Source organism: Gossypium raimondii, chromosome 3 (assembly GCF_025698545.1).
Source record: "Gossypium raimondii isolate GPD5lz chromosome 3, ASM2569854v1, whole genome shotgun sequence".
Classification (NCBI taxonomy): Eukaryota; Viridiplantae; Streptophyta; class Magnoliopsida; order Malvales; family Malvaceae; genus Gossypium; species Gossypium raimondii.
In genome coordinates, this window is record NC_068567.1 from 12112610 (window position 1) to 12129098 (window position 16489).

At 32.2% G+C, this 16489-nt stretch overlaps 1 long non-coding RNA gene across 1 annotated transcript; it reads right to left on the bottom strand.

The window, feature by feature from the left end:
• Positions 1-8270: 8270 nt before the first annotated feature.
• Positions 8271-10336, bottom strand: LOC105796115 (uncharacterized). Its single transcript, XR_001134327.2, has 2 exons — positions 9358-10336; positions 8271-8766 (listed from the first exon to the last, which is right to left on the bottom strand). It is a non-coding gene; the product is annotated as an uncharacterized LOC105796115 (long non-coding RNA).
• Positions 10337-16489: the final 6153 nt, after the last annotated feature.

Consider the following 16489-nt stretch of genomic DNA (forward strand, 5'->3'; position numbering starts at 1 on the left):
TTGTAAAGAGATTTTTAGTGAAATTATCAATTAGTGTCTAAATTGAAAAAGGTGATAAATTTATGGTAAAATTTGTAAATTTGTGAAATATATAGGATGCTATTAATATGTATAAAAATAAGCTAGGCTTGGGTAAGGATTAAATTGCATGAAATTCATTTTTCGAGCCTAGGGACTAAATTATAAAAAAATTAAAAGTATAGGGAAAAATGGTAAATTTTGCCAAAATTCCATGTTGGATTAAATTGAATGAGAATTATATTAAAATGAGTTAAATTCATTCGTATAGATCCTATCAGACCTCGTACAGAGTTAGAGTTAGATCGAGGCAAAGAGAAAATATCTGATTAGTCGCATTCGTATCTACGTTCACTTGTCGAGGTGAGTTCGTGTAATTAAATAGTACATTTATATATTTTAAATTGAATTATTTGTTTGTGAATTGTATAATTGCCATGAATGAATATCGGTTGTATATTCGACAATTACTGAGCCCCATTTGAACCTTAGGAATCTATATGATACAAATGACATGTCATTGGGTCACCAATTTTAGCTCTTATGAGCTTCCCGATACTCAGCTCGCATGAGCTTCCCCTTATTCAGCTCACATGAGCTTCCCATTATTCAACTCGGAGGAGCTTACCGTTTACACCTCATATGAGCATACATGTACATGAATTGACGGATTATTATTCAATATACTTCGTGTGTACTACCCGTGTATCCAACGATATTCTAAATGGTTCAACGGACATAGTTCTGTTACGAGATTATATGAGTTCGATATGAACTACTACTGTTATTTACATGAAATACTGGAAATGTGATTACTTGATCAATTCATCCATGTGTGTTGGATCTTATATGTGATTTTCATGGCTAATAGGTTGGTGATCATGTGTTTAGGCTTTTGGACAAATTGGTTGAGATATGCTATATTTACTTACCTATTTTATGGATATATGGTAAGTTAAATTTCGTGTTATACGAACTTACTAAGCTTAAATGCTTACTGTGTTATTTTCCATGTTTTATTGTAATTCAAAAGCTCATTCGGGTTGGAAGCTGGTCGGAGCTATTTCACATTATCCATAGGCCCTTTTTGTATTTTCAGTAAATTAATTCCGATTATAACGGCATGTATAGGTTAATTCGGCCAATGTTGGCATATAATTGTTTTATTGAGATTAGCCATTTATATGGCTTGTGACCCCTACAGTTTTGAAAATTTTTAATGTTTTCTGAAAAATTCTTTAAGTACTCGATTTAGTCCCGACTTGTTTTAAATGCATATTTTGGGCCTCGATGGCTCGCATAAGGGACAATATGTTTGATTTCGATTGGTTTCTGACATGAATGTTATATGATATGAAATGTCTATTTATTTGATCTGTAAACTCTGGTAATACTTTGTAACCTTGTTTTGACGATGGATACGGGTTAGGGGTGTTACAACCAAAATTTGATGGGCGTCGAAATCACCAAATATAAATTCCTACGCTCTAACTTAATTAAATAGTAGTATAGAGTAGTGTCCCATAGGAACTGGGATTCCTAATTTTCCTGTTTTTGTGACCAGATTTCTAAGGCAGCTGTCGTACCCTCGATTTGAATGTGTGGACCTAAAAAAAATAAAAAGGGGGTTTTAGTTGATAAAGATAATAATATAAAAAATATAAAATAAAGTAAAAATAGAATTATGATTACAAAATAAATTAAGTGAAACAAAATAAACTGGTGAATCAAATATATTAAAACTTAGCCTTAGCCTCGGTACAGTCCCAACCTGAATTGATCCTTAAAAATGGCTTTTACCTTCCAAGCAATATGTTGGTTATAGCAATTAAGGATGCCTCAATCGCCAACTTTTCCTTGTGTAGTCAGTTCTGGTACGACCTGCAAACTGGCCCTTGTTGAATTTGTAACCACGAAGCTCGCACCTATAATATAAGATTTCAACAGCCAGGTGATCTAGAAAGCCCAACTTGAATTAACGGCCTCAACCACGCAGGTCATTTAAATTCGATCACTATCTCCCTTGATGGAGGTCTAACTAGCCCTTACCCACCTGGACACGCCAATTTTGTAACAGCTCGATTTTTTTACTCTAATCGGAACAGTGGTTTCGGGACCACAAATCCGAATTAGAAAAAAAAATATTTTAATATTATTTTGTGTGTTTATGATGTGTGAATTTAATTGTGTGAAATTTTCGTGTTTTAATTTTGTTGTTTGAGAGATCGATTAAAGAAAATGGCTTAATCGTGTAAAATGAAAATTTAGGGGGTTAAATCTAAAGGTACCAAATTGTTGTTGTCTTTATAAAATGGAGGATTTATGATGTAATAAGGCCAAAATATAGTTAGTGGGTGGCAAAGTACAAGTATAGCCTTATATATATATGTATATATATTTATATAAAGGTTAATAAAGTAAACTAATTATTAATGTTAGTGTATGTTTAATATATTACAATTAAAGCATTATTTCTCCATATTTTGGCCGAAACTAAGAACAAAGAAGATTGTTTAAATGCTTTAACATATTCGGCACTTGCAAGCTTGATTGAGGTATGAATTTTGTTTGGTTTTTTATATTTTTAACGTTTTTGAGATCGTTGCTTCGAGTACTACAAAGCCCATGCTTGAATTTTTGAATTGGTTGTGTATTTTGTGATATGCCATTGAAGAGAGCTTGTTGTTTATGTTGTTAGATGATGGAAAATAAATATATGTTGTTAGATTTTCATGTTTTAAGTAGTAGTTTTTGATAAAAATATGTATTAAGGACTAAATTAAGAAAAGTGTAAATTGAGGGACTAAAATGTGAAATAAATGACATGCAAGGATCTATGTGGGTCTAGCAAATATTCGGCCAAAGCATAGTGTGGTCAATTTGGAATATTTTGTGTTTTGTACAATTTGGACTAAATTGTAAAAATGTTAAATATTAGGGGCAAAATGGTAATTGCCCATTTATGTGTTGTTGGAAAAAATTGAATGAAATTATGTTTGAATGCGTTCAATTTGAATTTGTTTAGATCAAGAATTAAAGAAATCGGACTTGGATCGGGGAAAGACTAAAGTCGTTGACTAATCATTCCGTTTCGATTACCGTTGTCAGAGGTAAGTCTATTAGCTATTTAATTTTATTAAATCAGTATATGTGTATGTATATCAACTGAACTTTTGTTGAGTTAAATTTAAAAGTATAAAAATCGAATTGAAAGTATGAAATTATGTATATATATATGTGTTAGGTTCGAATGACCATGAATATGCAAATATGCATATAAATGTCCTTGAAATAAATTTAGGTATGAACATATATGTATGTATAAATTATATTCGAATATATACATATATATACATGTAAATTTTATTGTAATGAATTTAGGTATGAAATTACAAAGGTCTAGAGATATATTCGAACATATGCATGTATGTGTGAATAAGGTGTGAATTTAGTATAAAATATTTGTATAAGTTGGAGCGAATAAGCATGTATACTTATGAATAAATATTTATATTGAGTATAAGTATGAAATTATATTTATATATATATGCTAAATTGAATATGTATGAGTATATAGGTATAAGTTCTTGTTTTGAATATAAGTATAGAGTAATATATATTGTTAGATTCGAATATGTATATATGTACATGTATAAGATCTTGTATTGAAATGGTATATGAAATTTTATAGGTATATGTGGAATTGAATGTTAAAGGTACATAGTATATTATAAGTTAAATCTTATGATATTAGTAGTGGAATCTAAAGTATGAGGTTATATATATAAATGTGCTTTGGTCGAATTATTGAATTATTAAAGTTAGATTTGATGATTGGGATTTATATATCCATGTGTTTCAAAGATATAAGTTATGAATATTGAGCTGAATTTTAAGTGGATTTTATATACAATTATGAGATACAACTTCTGTGAATTGAGATTATTTTGTTAAAGCTCAGTACCAATCGAATTTATTGCCAGTGAAATAATTCAGACTTTAGGTCTAGCAGGCTTGATGCTGGTGAAATTATTCAGACTATACGTCTAGCAGGCTTAATGCCGGTGATACGTTTCGAACTATAAGTCTAGCAGGCTAAAAACTGGTGTACCGAATCAAGTTTTAATACCTAGCAGGCTAAGTGCCGATGAATCTATTTAAATTATGTGAGAATATGCAATTCATATAGCTATGATTTTGATTATGTGGAATTGATGAATACATAAATATTAGATCTATTTTTTTTAGTTACATATATTTGATGAGTATACAAATGATCAATCATATGATTTTGGTTATATTAAATTGATGAACATATGTATATTCGGTCTAAGTAATTATTAAATATATATATGTGTGCATTCGATATATGCATATATTAAATATATATGCATTAGGTATATGCATTTGATAAGCAATTGATATATATATTCGGCAAATGCATTTGATAAGTATATATATATGTATTTGAGGTGTATATACATTTGCTTATAAGTATTTGATGAATATGTTTGCATTCGGTTATAATGTTTATTAGGTATAAATATATTTGATTATAAATAAAATGGTTTAAAGACAGCAAATGCTAATATAATAATTATTTGTGTTATTTACGACTTCATTGAATTTGATTTGGAAATTATGACTTATATATATACTTTAGTTATGTTATAGACTTACTAAGCTATATAAGCTTACTTTGTTCGTTTACGTCTCTCTGTTTTATAGATTTTAGATCAAGCTTCAAGCTCGGGGATCGTCAACAAGTTCATCACCCTATCTATTATCTCGGTATTTTAAATATTTAAATTCTAACTATGGCATGTATAGACTAGATAAATGTTTTGAAGGTCGTATTTTGTTGTATTGTATATGATTATAATAGCCATACTAAAATGGTTTATTTTCTTATGGATTTGCTTGTTTGCAATGTTTATATTAGTTAGATTTTAATGTCTTTGTTTATTAAGGATGGTTGTGTTTGTTCGGTAATGCCTCGTAATCCTAATTCGGCGACGGATACGGGTTAGGGGTGTTACAAATTTGTTCGTTGGAATTCGAACATGGTGGATGATCGATTCGTTTTCTAAACTGTACGCCAAACAACTCCAACCTAACGGGCGCTTTTTGAATTGAAATTGAATTAACTTTAAGGGACGAATATGTACTATCTCATATACTGAAGAAATAGCAAATACCGTGTTGAAAAGTTTTTTAGTGTAGGTTCATATCTCACGATATTTTGTTGGAACGATAACCGGGCTAAAGCTAAAAGGGACTTAGTAAAGCATGAGATTAATCATGCTAGTTGATGTATGGAAATGATTTTAAATGAAAATAGTGGAAGGTGGAAAGGGAAAGGGACTTAGGAAGTAATTTAACCAAAATAATGAAATGGAAAAAGAATGGCAAAATGCTTGCACTTTAGCTTTGACGCGTGAAAGAAAAGAAAGAAAGAAATTGCATTCAATTTCCAAATGCATTCTAGTGTGTTTTTAAAGGCCATCAACACTAAGTATTTATACACATTCTTCATGCTAAATTTAGCAAGATTTTTTTTTCCTAAAAAATATCAACTAAAAATCAGATTCATACTATTCATAGAATTTTGACAATTTCAAAATAAAAATATGATTTTGATCGGTCAACTACTAATTCTTCAATTATTCAACTTGGCCCTCCTCTTTGGTTTTTCGTTCCAATTTAGCTCATCTCGTTTGATTTTAAATTTCGGTATTCCAATTTCATCCCTGATAAGAAAGACACAAGTTTAGTAGCATTTTATTAAAAAAATAAGCTAAAAATAAACACATTAAAGGCACAAAATTAACTTGCTATCAAATTCCCCCTACTTAGCCAATGCTTGTCCTCAAGCATATTGTATGTTCCTACACTAGAGACTATCCGATAATTTATAAAAAATCAAGCCTCTCTCCCGCAACCATGGTTAGTGCAAACAATTTAGGTAAAAAATGAATAAGAATTCAAATACTCAGTTTACTCAACAAGTGTCCATAAAGTTTAAACATGTAAATTCAATCATTTCACTAAATTCAAATTGAACCAAACTTTGCAAGGTATTTATACTCAATTAATTATGTAGCAAATTTGGGACATAGTTAAACCTTTTTGCGAGAAATGAGATGACAAACTAAGCACCTTATCCCGGTTACTCAATTTGACTCTGTAAACTCGAAATTATATAGTTTTTTTATATATTTTTACCATCTTTTTACTTAATAAATATGTTAATCTTGAGTAATTGTTATTAAAATAAGTGAATTTTACTGATTTAGTAATATTGGGCATGAATTTATAAAGTAAGTGAAACTGTGCTTAATTACATTATTTTTGTACATATTTTATATTATTTCACGCTAATTTATTAATATGTGATTTTTCACTATGTAAGAGGACTATTGAAGATATGATTAATATGAATGAAACATGGAAATGCACAAATCAACTCATGTGGATGACATGACCATGCAAAATGGGTTATGAGGTTGATAATTTGACCAAGTAAAAGATGTGCTAAAAGATGGACATGTCTGCTAAATTATTGGACTAAGAAATTGTCCAACAAGGGAAAATTAAAGCTCAGTTTCGGCACAAGTAGATGGTTGCCCAAAAGTAAGCTTTGGGGTATTTAATTCAGGGTCTTTATTGTTGGAAAATAATTAGAAATTAGCCCAACAACTTTGTTGTTGAAACCGTCCACCTTATGGCTATTAATAGCATTGGTTTGAATTCAAATGAGGAGACTAAGTCATCCCCTTTTTCATGAATTGTGGCCGGCTATATGTGAGAGAAAAGGAAGGAATTTAAATTTTATTTTTAGCAAACTCTACCCCTTACCTTCACTTATAAATACCATGCAACTCTCACTTCTCAAATCATTCCTTATCCTTCAACACTCATCTCTCATTCATTCTCTCATTTATCATTCTCTTTTCCATTTCCATTTTCCTTCCCTTTGCATAGCCACCATCGTTTAGCCACAAAAGCTTGTCAAAAGCATTCCTTGGTTGGCGACCTTAAAACCCTTAGCAAAGAAGCATCAATCAGAACAGAGGAGCGCATTGGTTAGAATAGATCTGAAAGGCTGCTGAACTGAATAGAGTTTACTCTTTCCTCTCGTTATTTATTTTAATTATGTTTGCTTTGAGTTTATTGTTGTTGACACCAACTATGGTATTTTAAATTCTATTTGTTAGGATGATTATGTTAATTCAATCAGATTTATTTTATTTATGTGTAATATGTTTGGGCCTCAGTCGATCATATTTTAAATTAATATTATAATGCATTTCATTCATGCGTGATTGGGTGCACTCAGATTAGCTGATGAATCCTAGCTAGACGATGACTGGTAGACACATAATTGAAAAGTGCAATGCTTAATTTAGATCTTTAAACCCGACTAAGTTGAGGTTCATAATATCATTAATTAGCTCAATTATCTTGCATAGTTTTTAGATTTATGTAATTAAACTATTGCAAACATAAATGTTCCTATGACCTTACATAAATGCTAAGAAACCCTTAGTCTAATATGATCAGTAAAATGCATATTTCACTAAGTAAAAGATTCGAGAGGACTTAATTTGGTTTCCAAACTCATGAAAGATCGAGTTGCCATGGAAGTATTTTCGAACATTGTTAAGCATGATAAAGTAAATTGAATTGATTAATATAATTGTCCTAGCCCATTTTAATGTTGATTGTTTTTGTTGCTAAAGCCATTAATTAAGTAATTTGCATCTAGATTAAAATTGCATTAGGGATCACTCTTTGCATCTAGTTAATTTAATCATCACAATCCAAAATTATAGAGTTTTTTTATATCAAATTGTGATTTATAATTTTGAAATTAATCGATTAACATACACAGTCCCTGTGGAGATGATAACGCATTTTTACTTCCTTATTATTTGAACTACTGTGTACACTTACGCATATTTCTTGTTACAAACACGTCTCCAAATGGTTCCTTACTCAAGGTAGCTCGGTTAACGGAGTGTTTGCAAGTTTCCAGTTCGTCACTCAAACATTTTTCTGCAAAATGAGATGACAACCCAAACACCTCATCCCAGTTACTAAATTCGATCACATTCTCGAAATCTTCACTCATAACTCAAGCTATCAGTGGCGTAGATTTTTTTTATCTGATTTTTTTTACATTAGAAAATACATTTTAAATCAAATAAATAAGAATTATATACTTACCAAGCAGATTTACAAAGAATCAATTTTCATGAAACAATCTAATTACAATATTTCAAGTTTATAACACACGTTGATTAAACTAGATAATGAACATTTTAATTCAAGAACCACCAAACAATTGAAATTGATTAAGCATAGGAATTAGAGGCTCAATGTCAAACAACTTAATGAATAATCCCAACATAAGAACTAACACATGCGTAAAAGAAAAAATCATGCATACTTACTAATCCAATACTTATCCCACATTGCCCTCAATGTGTAAAAATAAAAGAATAAAAAAAAGAAAGAGAAGGGTCAAATGTACTCCCGGTGTATGTTTAATGAGGCGAAGGATGGTGGAAGCGACCACTTCACAGTATTGTGAGGATGTTTGAGATGTTGGCTTCCATTGTTTCTGGGTGAGCCTCAATGCGATTTAGTTGTTCTTCCACAGTACAAGGGGCTGCTCCTTTTGCTCTCTAGGAGTCGGATTGTGTGTTTGTCAAAACACTCTATTACTTCGAGCAGTTCATATACCTGGGGGAACAAAATAAAATGCAGTAAGGGTGCCGGCAAGCAAACCCATGGAATCCAAACAATATTCATCTGAAGGATCCATATTATAAGCATGTGTTAGAGATGAAAAATCAATTCTAGATGGAAGAATATTTATAGCTAAATGCATGATGTATGGGTCGAGTATATGAGGTCAATGGGCTCGAATTACGGTATGAAAACTACGTGCAAACCAATATCCTAAGTTGACCCTAAAATCGTAGTGCATGCACCACAAGAAAAATAATTCTGTCTTGGTTAAGACAAACAAAGAATCATTGCGGCCTGAATAATTAAAAGCAAGAAACCTATGAATATATATCAGGGCCGGTTCAAGCATTAGCAAGTCTTTTAGAAGTCTTGGAATTGTAAGGATGAGATATTCAGTTAGTCAAAGCCGAGTAAGGTAAGTCGGCATCAAAATCGCTAGATATCTTGAGTAAAGGAGTATGGTATGAGTCGGTTTGAACATCGTTACGGTCATCGAAACCCATGACTATATTAAAATCTGAAAGAGACATACTAAATGTATTACCAAACAGAAAAATAGGTTATAAATTTGGAATGTCGTACCTTATTTCATCAGAAGCGTCTGAGCGAACTTGTGGGTCTTCCAGTTCAACTGGTATCGGACTTCTTCAACGTCGGTGTCACCTCGATCCAGCAAAATGTATTGGTGGTGCTAAAAATTGATTTCGAACTCGGTTAAAAGAAATCAAAACCTTATCGGTCGATTAGTTTTTAGTGTGAACAATAGCCTTCATTTGGGCTCGAGAAGCAAGCGACGATTTGCATTTAAGATTGCACACGGCGGTGACGATGGCTCAAATGGCAGAAAATGGCGTTTGGGTAGTTGTATAGAAGGTTGCGATGGTGTTTCTAAGGTAGTGGTGGGTTTTAAAAGTGGTGGCGTTAATGGAGGAAAGGGGTAAGGTAGGGTGGTGGTTAGGTTTTGAAGAAGTGGTAGTTAGTTGATGAAGGTTCGACGGTGAGAAATGCGAACAACGATAGTGCACAGTGAAAATGGAGGTTGATTGATGATGGAGAAAATAGTGAAAATAAGTTGTGGTGCTTCTCCAATCGGCGGCGTTTTGGTGGGGAGTAGACACAGTGGTGCGTGGGGTGTTTTCAGACGTGAGGAAAGGAAGATGAATGGCGGCAACGGTTGGCAGAGTTCAACAATGGGGGCAGCGTTGGGAAAGGGTAAATTTTAGGTTTTTGTTTAAGGAGAGTTTGGGGAAGAAGAAGAAGATAAAAAGGAAAAAAGAAAGCAAAGGAAAGGTTGGCCGGTTTGGGCTACTTGAGGTTTTTTTTCATTTTTTTCTTGGGCTAGTTTGGGATTTTTAATTTGGGTTGATTTGATTCGGGTGTGTTTTGGGCTTTTTAATTTATTTTGTAAGTTATGAAGATTGGGTTAGGTGTTGGATTGGTTTTGTGAAGAAAAATGGCAACACTAAAAGTGGCATGCCCATACCACGATCGGGATCCAATTTTTGAAAATTGACAGCATCTACTAATGTTCTTGGAAAATAACACATTAAAATTGATTAAATAACAATCTTATCATTATTTATTTATGTATATATATTTTTCGACAGAAATTAAACTAGATTTAAAATTAAATAACTATGGGTTGCCTCTCAAAAAGCGCTTTTGTACGAAAATCGTTAGCTTAATGACCCGAAATTTTATTCGTATGGCTCCTTGGGAGTTAATTTTTCCACCACATGCACTTGAAAATTATTGTAAAAAGGTTTTACATTTGTCCATTGACCTTGAAGCACTTTCTGGATTCCTCACTCTTAATTTCAATTGCACCATGAGGAAACAATTGAGTGATAACAAAAGGACCAAGCCATTTGGTTCAATTTTTACCTCAAAAAATCCTTAGTGTGGGGTCGTAAAGTAAAACTTTTTGACCAACTGAAAATTGTTTGAAGAACATTTTCTGGTCATGGAACGCCTTGGTTTTGTCTTTATAGATTTAGGCATTTTCATATGCGTCTCGCCGATTTCTTTGAGATCTTGAATGTTTAATTTCTGATCATCACCTACGACGTCCAACTCAATGTTGTATTGTTTAACAGCCCAAAATGCCTTGTGTTCTAGTTCCATTAGAAGGTGACATGATTTACCAGATACAAGTCGGTAAGGGGACATACCTAATTGTCCATTGTAAGTCGTGCGATATGCCCATAATGCATCGTTTAAAAATAGGCTCCAGTCCTTCCGATCCAGTTGTCGGTCTTCTCTAAAATTGACTTTATTTCACAGTTCAAAACTTCTGCTTGACCGTTTGTTTGTAGGTGATAAGCCTCGGCTACATGTTGTGTTACCCCATACTTTTTCAATAGTGTATCGATTACCTTGTTGCAGAAATGTGTTCCTCGATCACTGATCAATGTTTGTAGTGTGCCAAACTTGGAAAAAAAATAGAGTTCTTTAGAAAATCAACTACAGTTTTAGCATGATCACGACGGGTAGCTTTTGCTTCTACCCATTTAGACACATAATCTACGGCGAAAGTAATATAAACATTACCAAAAGATGAAACAAAAGGGTCCATGAAATCGATGCCCATACATAAAAAATTTCACATACATGTATAAGAGTTAGGGGCATTTCATTCTTTCAGCTTAAATTTCCCACTTTTTGGCATCTCTCACAAGTCCTACAAAATAAGTGAGCATTATGAAAAACATGTGGCCGAACAATCCACATTCAAGTACTTTATGTGTAGTACGTTTAAGGTTGAAAAGCCCGTAAAAATGACAAAAAATTAAGATAGATTGCACCCAAGTTTCTACGACATACCATCGGATTTCCTGATTGAAACAATGTTTCCATAAGTAGGGTTCGTCCCAAATATAGTACCGCAAATCTCGTTTGATTTTATCTTCAGAGTGTGATAAGTAAGAAAAGATAATACTTGTAGTGAGGAAATTTACCATATCTGTTTACCATGGGTGAACTGCTTGTGCTGAAACTAGATTCTCGTCGAGGAAATCATTCTTCGGAGGTGTTTCAATTTTTGAGAGCAGTAATCAACTCAAGTGGTCCGCTATTAAGTTCTCGCACCCTTTCTTGTCTTTAATCTCGAGATTGAATTATTGTAAAAGAAGAATTCATCTAATCAACCTTGGTTTCACCTTTTTTTTACCGATCAAATATTTTAACGTTGCATGGTCAAGAAAATAATTATTTTAGTGCCTAAAAAATATGATTTAATTTTTTCTAAAGCAATGACAATGGCTAATAATTCTTTTTCATTGGTTAAGTAGTTGCTTTGGGTGGCATCTAATGTTTTAGAGGCGTAAGAGATAACGCATAATTCCTTCCCAATTCTTTGCCCGTGGACGGCTCCCACACTATGGTTATTGGCAATACACATGAGCTCGAAAGGATAATCCCAATTCGGTGGTTATACTATGGGGGCTAAAATAAGCTTATGCTTGAAAGTGTTGAATGCGTCTTTGCATACTTGATCAAATTAGAACTCTTTGTCTTTTTGCAAGAGGTTGTTGAGTGGTCATGGAATCTTCGAAAAATCCTTCATAAACCGTATGTAAAAACCTGCATGGCCAAGAAAAGACTGAATTTCCCTCACAGTTGTGAGGTACGGAAGTGAGTTGATAACATCAATGTTGGCATTATCGACCGCAATCCCTTCAGCGGAAACCATATGCCCTAAAATTAATCCCTTATCAACCATTAAATAACATTTTTCGTAATTTAGAATGAGATTAAATTCTAGGCATCTTTCCAAAATTTTAGTGAGATTTGACAAACATTCATCGAACGAATTACCATACACTGTGAAATCGTCCATAACTACATTTATTATTGTAATATCTCGTTTTTTAGTGGTGTCGAAAATAGTAGTTTTGAGACCACAATTCCAATATGTGGGGTCAAGTTTTATTATTTAATTAATGATTATAGAGTTACATTAGGGCCATATTAAATTTTGGTGAAGAAATTTTAATGTTTGCTTAGTTAATTGAATAAAAGGACTAAATTACAAAATACATAAAAGTTAGTAGTTATTGAATTGTATTGATTTGATGGTGTAACTATTAAAATAAAGAGTACTTATAATGTAATTAATCCATTATATAAATGAATGGATGATTAGTAGCCTTTTAAAATGCAAATTGTAAGTTTAATGTTAAGGGTAAATTGGTAAATTACTTATTAAAGTGAAATTAAAACAAAACAAATAAGATTTTCATCTTGCTCCTTGGGTATTACCGAAATTAAGAAAGAACCATGGAAAGAGCTTGAATATTCGACTAAGTTTTCGTGTTGCATGTAAGTCCATTTAAAGCTCATTTCTTGTCATTTTTATGTTTTTGGAATCGTTGTAATTAGATCTAGCTAACCCGTGTCTTCATTTTTGAAAATTTAAAAAATTTTGGATATTACCATGGAGGTTTTTAATTGTTGGAAAGAATTAATGTATTAAGTAATTTTGTTAGTTTTGAGTAAATGCCTAATTGATGCAATATTAAAGTTTTCATGGAATTTTTGAGAATTTTGAATAATTGTGAATTGTACTAAATTGGTAGTAAATTCAGCTAGCTTGGGTGTTTGACAAATTTTGCTAAATTTGGAGATTTTAAGCTTAGGGACTAAACTATCAAAAATGTCAAAGTTCAGGGAAAATGTATAATTTAATGAAAATTTAAGGGCCATATGCATTAAATTGAACGTGAATTTTAATATATTGAATTTAATTACTATATAGATTAAAAACCGAGTTAAAAAGACAATAATCAAAGAAAAAGGAAAAATTACGGAATAGGTCCCGCATTTTAATCGAAATTGACAATTGGTAAGTTCATAGTATAAAAGAATTATATTATATTATGTTTAGTATTGATGTTGTTTTGTGTTAGTTAGTTAATTTATTTTGAAGATGAAATATGAAGTGGCTATTAATGAGTAAGTATAGGTATTATATTGATTGAGAAAATGGATGAAATTACAAATGATGAAATCTTAATGTGAACTTATTGAAATTATTGATTATGTATGGTTACTTTGGAAATGCAAGTCAAGTGAAAGTGACAAATTCAGTAAATCATCCGGTTGAATGTAGTAATCACTAGGATACAATTGGCATGCCATTAGAGTCAGTATGCGAGCTTGTACGGGATTGCACTTCAATGCCTCTGTTTGCACTTTTGTGCTTCTTTCACACATCGATGTTTCTGTTTGCACTTTGGTGCCTCTGATCGCACATTTGTGCCTTTGTTTGCACTTCGGTGCTTCTGTTATGCATCTATGGTGCCTTTAGTATGGTGTAGTTACCCGAGTATCCGAATTGAGTTACTTAGTTCATCGGGCTAAATATTAACGGTGGGCAGGGTTGACTTATGGATTTAAGTGTTGATGCATATTAAAGATTTTTTAAAGTGTTAAATGTTTAGTGAAATATTTATTTGCATATGAGCACATTTATTTTGGATGACATGTTGAATATGGAATTGATGAGTTATTTATGATGAGGAATATCATATACATGTTGATATGTGATCATGAACTAATGTGATTTGTGGATGTGTAGTTGGCTATCAGGAATTGTATGTTATCTCTTTATATTTTAATATCAATCAAGGTAAGTATAGTTGAAGATTTAAGCTATGAACTTACTAAGCTTCATTAGCTTACTTGTCTTTGTTTTTGGTAGCTTTTGGTACTATTGTTTGGGGTGTGGCATGTATATAGGCTTTATGTTGTTAATATGTCAAATGTTTTGTTGCAAGGTTACATCTAGTTGAATGGTTAACTTTGGTTGTTTATTTAAGATAGTTTATGGTTAGATGAATCTTTAAGGTTAAGATATGATATTAGTACTTTGGTATGGCAAGCTTTTATGCATACTTTGATTTTGGTCATTCGGTTAATAATTGAATTATGAATAGGTGGCTAATGTTAAATGTTTTTAATAGCTTAATTATTTGATTGAATCATCTTGATTGTGGTGCCTTTCAATGACATATTGGTTAGTTATTTAGGTGTTTGAATGGATATAATTATTGTCTTTTGTGGTTAGGTAACTTTTTGGCATGAATTGAATTTGCTAAGATGTGATTTTTACCATTATTGGGATATGTATCAATACTTTGGCATTTGGTATCGATACTTGACCAAATGAACAGTCTTTAAACAAAATAGAATGCCAAAATGGTATCAATTTTCAATTGAGTATCGATACTTTTTCATAAAATATCGATACCATTAACTAATTAACGATACCATTATTTTGCAAAGAAAATATAATTAAATTTTGGTATCAATTTTCCTGAAAGGTATCGATTGGGTATCGATACCAACTGCGGAACTTTCATTTTAGCGTTAAAACTTAATGTTTTTGAGACTTAATCCTATTTTATGTTTGAACTTCACAAATATATCCTCTTAGAGTTCTAAAATTACTTATATATATATATATTAGTTTACAAGTGATTGATGTTTTAAATATTAGAGCATTTGTATTTATGAATGGAACTATGTATTGTATGTTTTTAAGTTATTTGAATAATTGTTTTGAAATGATGTGAAATGTCCTATTTTGCTTGGTAAGACTCTGTAACCTTAATCCAGTAACGGAGACGAGTTAGAGGTGTCACAATTATTTTCTCGACATAGTCAAAAAATATGCTTATCATACACCTCTGAAATGTGGCCGACCATTGCAAAGTCTAAATGGCATCCATTTATAAGTGAACATTCCAAAAGGACACGTAAACTTAATCTTTTCTTGGTCCTCTGGTGCTACTGGAATCTGGAAAAAAACCTGAATAACCATTAAGATAGCAATAGTGAGATTTTTCAGCTAAACGTTCTAACATTTGGTCAATAAAAGAAAGTGAAAAGTGGTCTTTTCAAGTTAAAGAATTCAACTTCCTGTAATCTATGCAGAATCTCCACCCGTTTTGGGCTCAAGTGAGAACTAATTCACTTGCTAAATTTTCAATTACGGTTACACCAGTTTTTTTGGGTATTACATGGACCGAGCTAACCTAATTACTGTTGGAAATTGGATAGATCATCTCGGCGTCTAGTAACTTCTGAATTTCCTTTTTCCTGACCTCCACCGTTGCTGGATTGAGGCATCTTTGAGCTCGCATTCTCTTCTATCAAAATTTTGTGCATATAGGTTGAAGGAATTAAACCTTTAATGTTGGCCCCTTTGTAGTCCCTTGAGAATTGAACTAAGTTTTCCTCTTCCAATTTCGAAAGTTTACTAGAAACTATCACTAGTAAAGTGTTCCCATCGCCCAAGAAGACGTACTTTAAGTGCTTCGGTAACGTTTAAGTTCCAGTTCTGGAGCCTACAAAAAAGAAGGCAAAAATTTAGTTTTAGAAAGAGACAATTCAAAATCTTTACCTTGACTTCTAGGAAATTGTAGAGCTTCTATAAGAATTACGGCTTTACGAATTGGCTCTTCGATCATCATTAATTTTTCCAGTTTATCCATATCATCGAGGTCTATACTTCTGCAAAACACAGTCTATAATCCATCTCCTTCATTATATTTAAAATGTAATATTGTCAAGGGTTCAAAAATATCAACACTAGATACATTTGTCAATGTATTGGGTTGGTCCATTGCCTCATAAACATTAAATTTGACCACTTCACCGTCAAACTCTATAGTGAGTGTTCACTTCGAACATCAATTTTCGTACGTCTAGT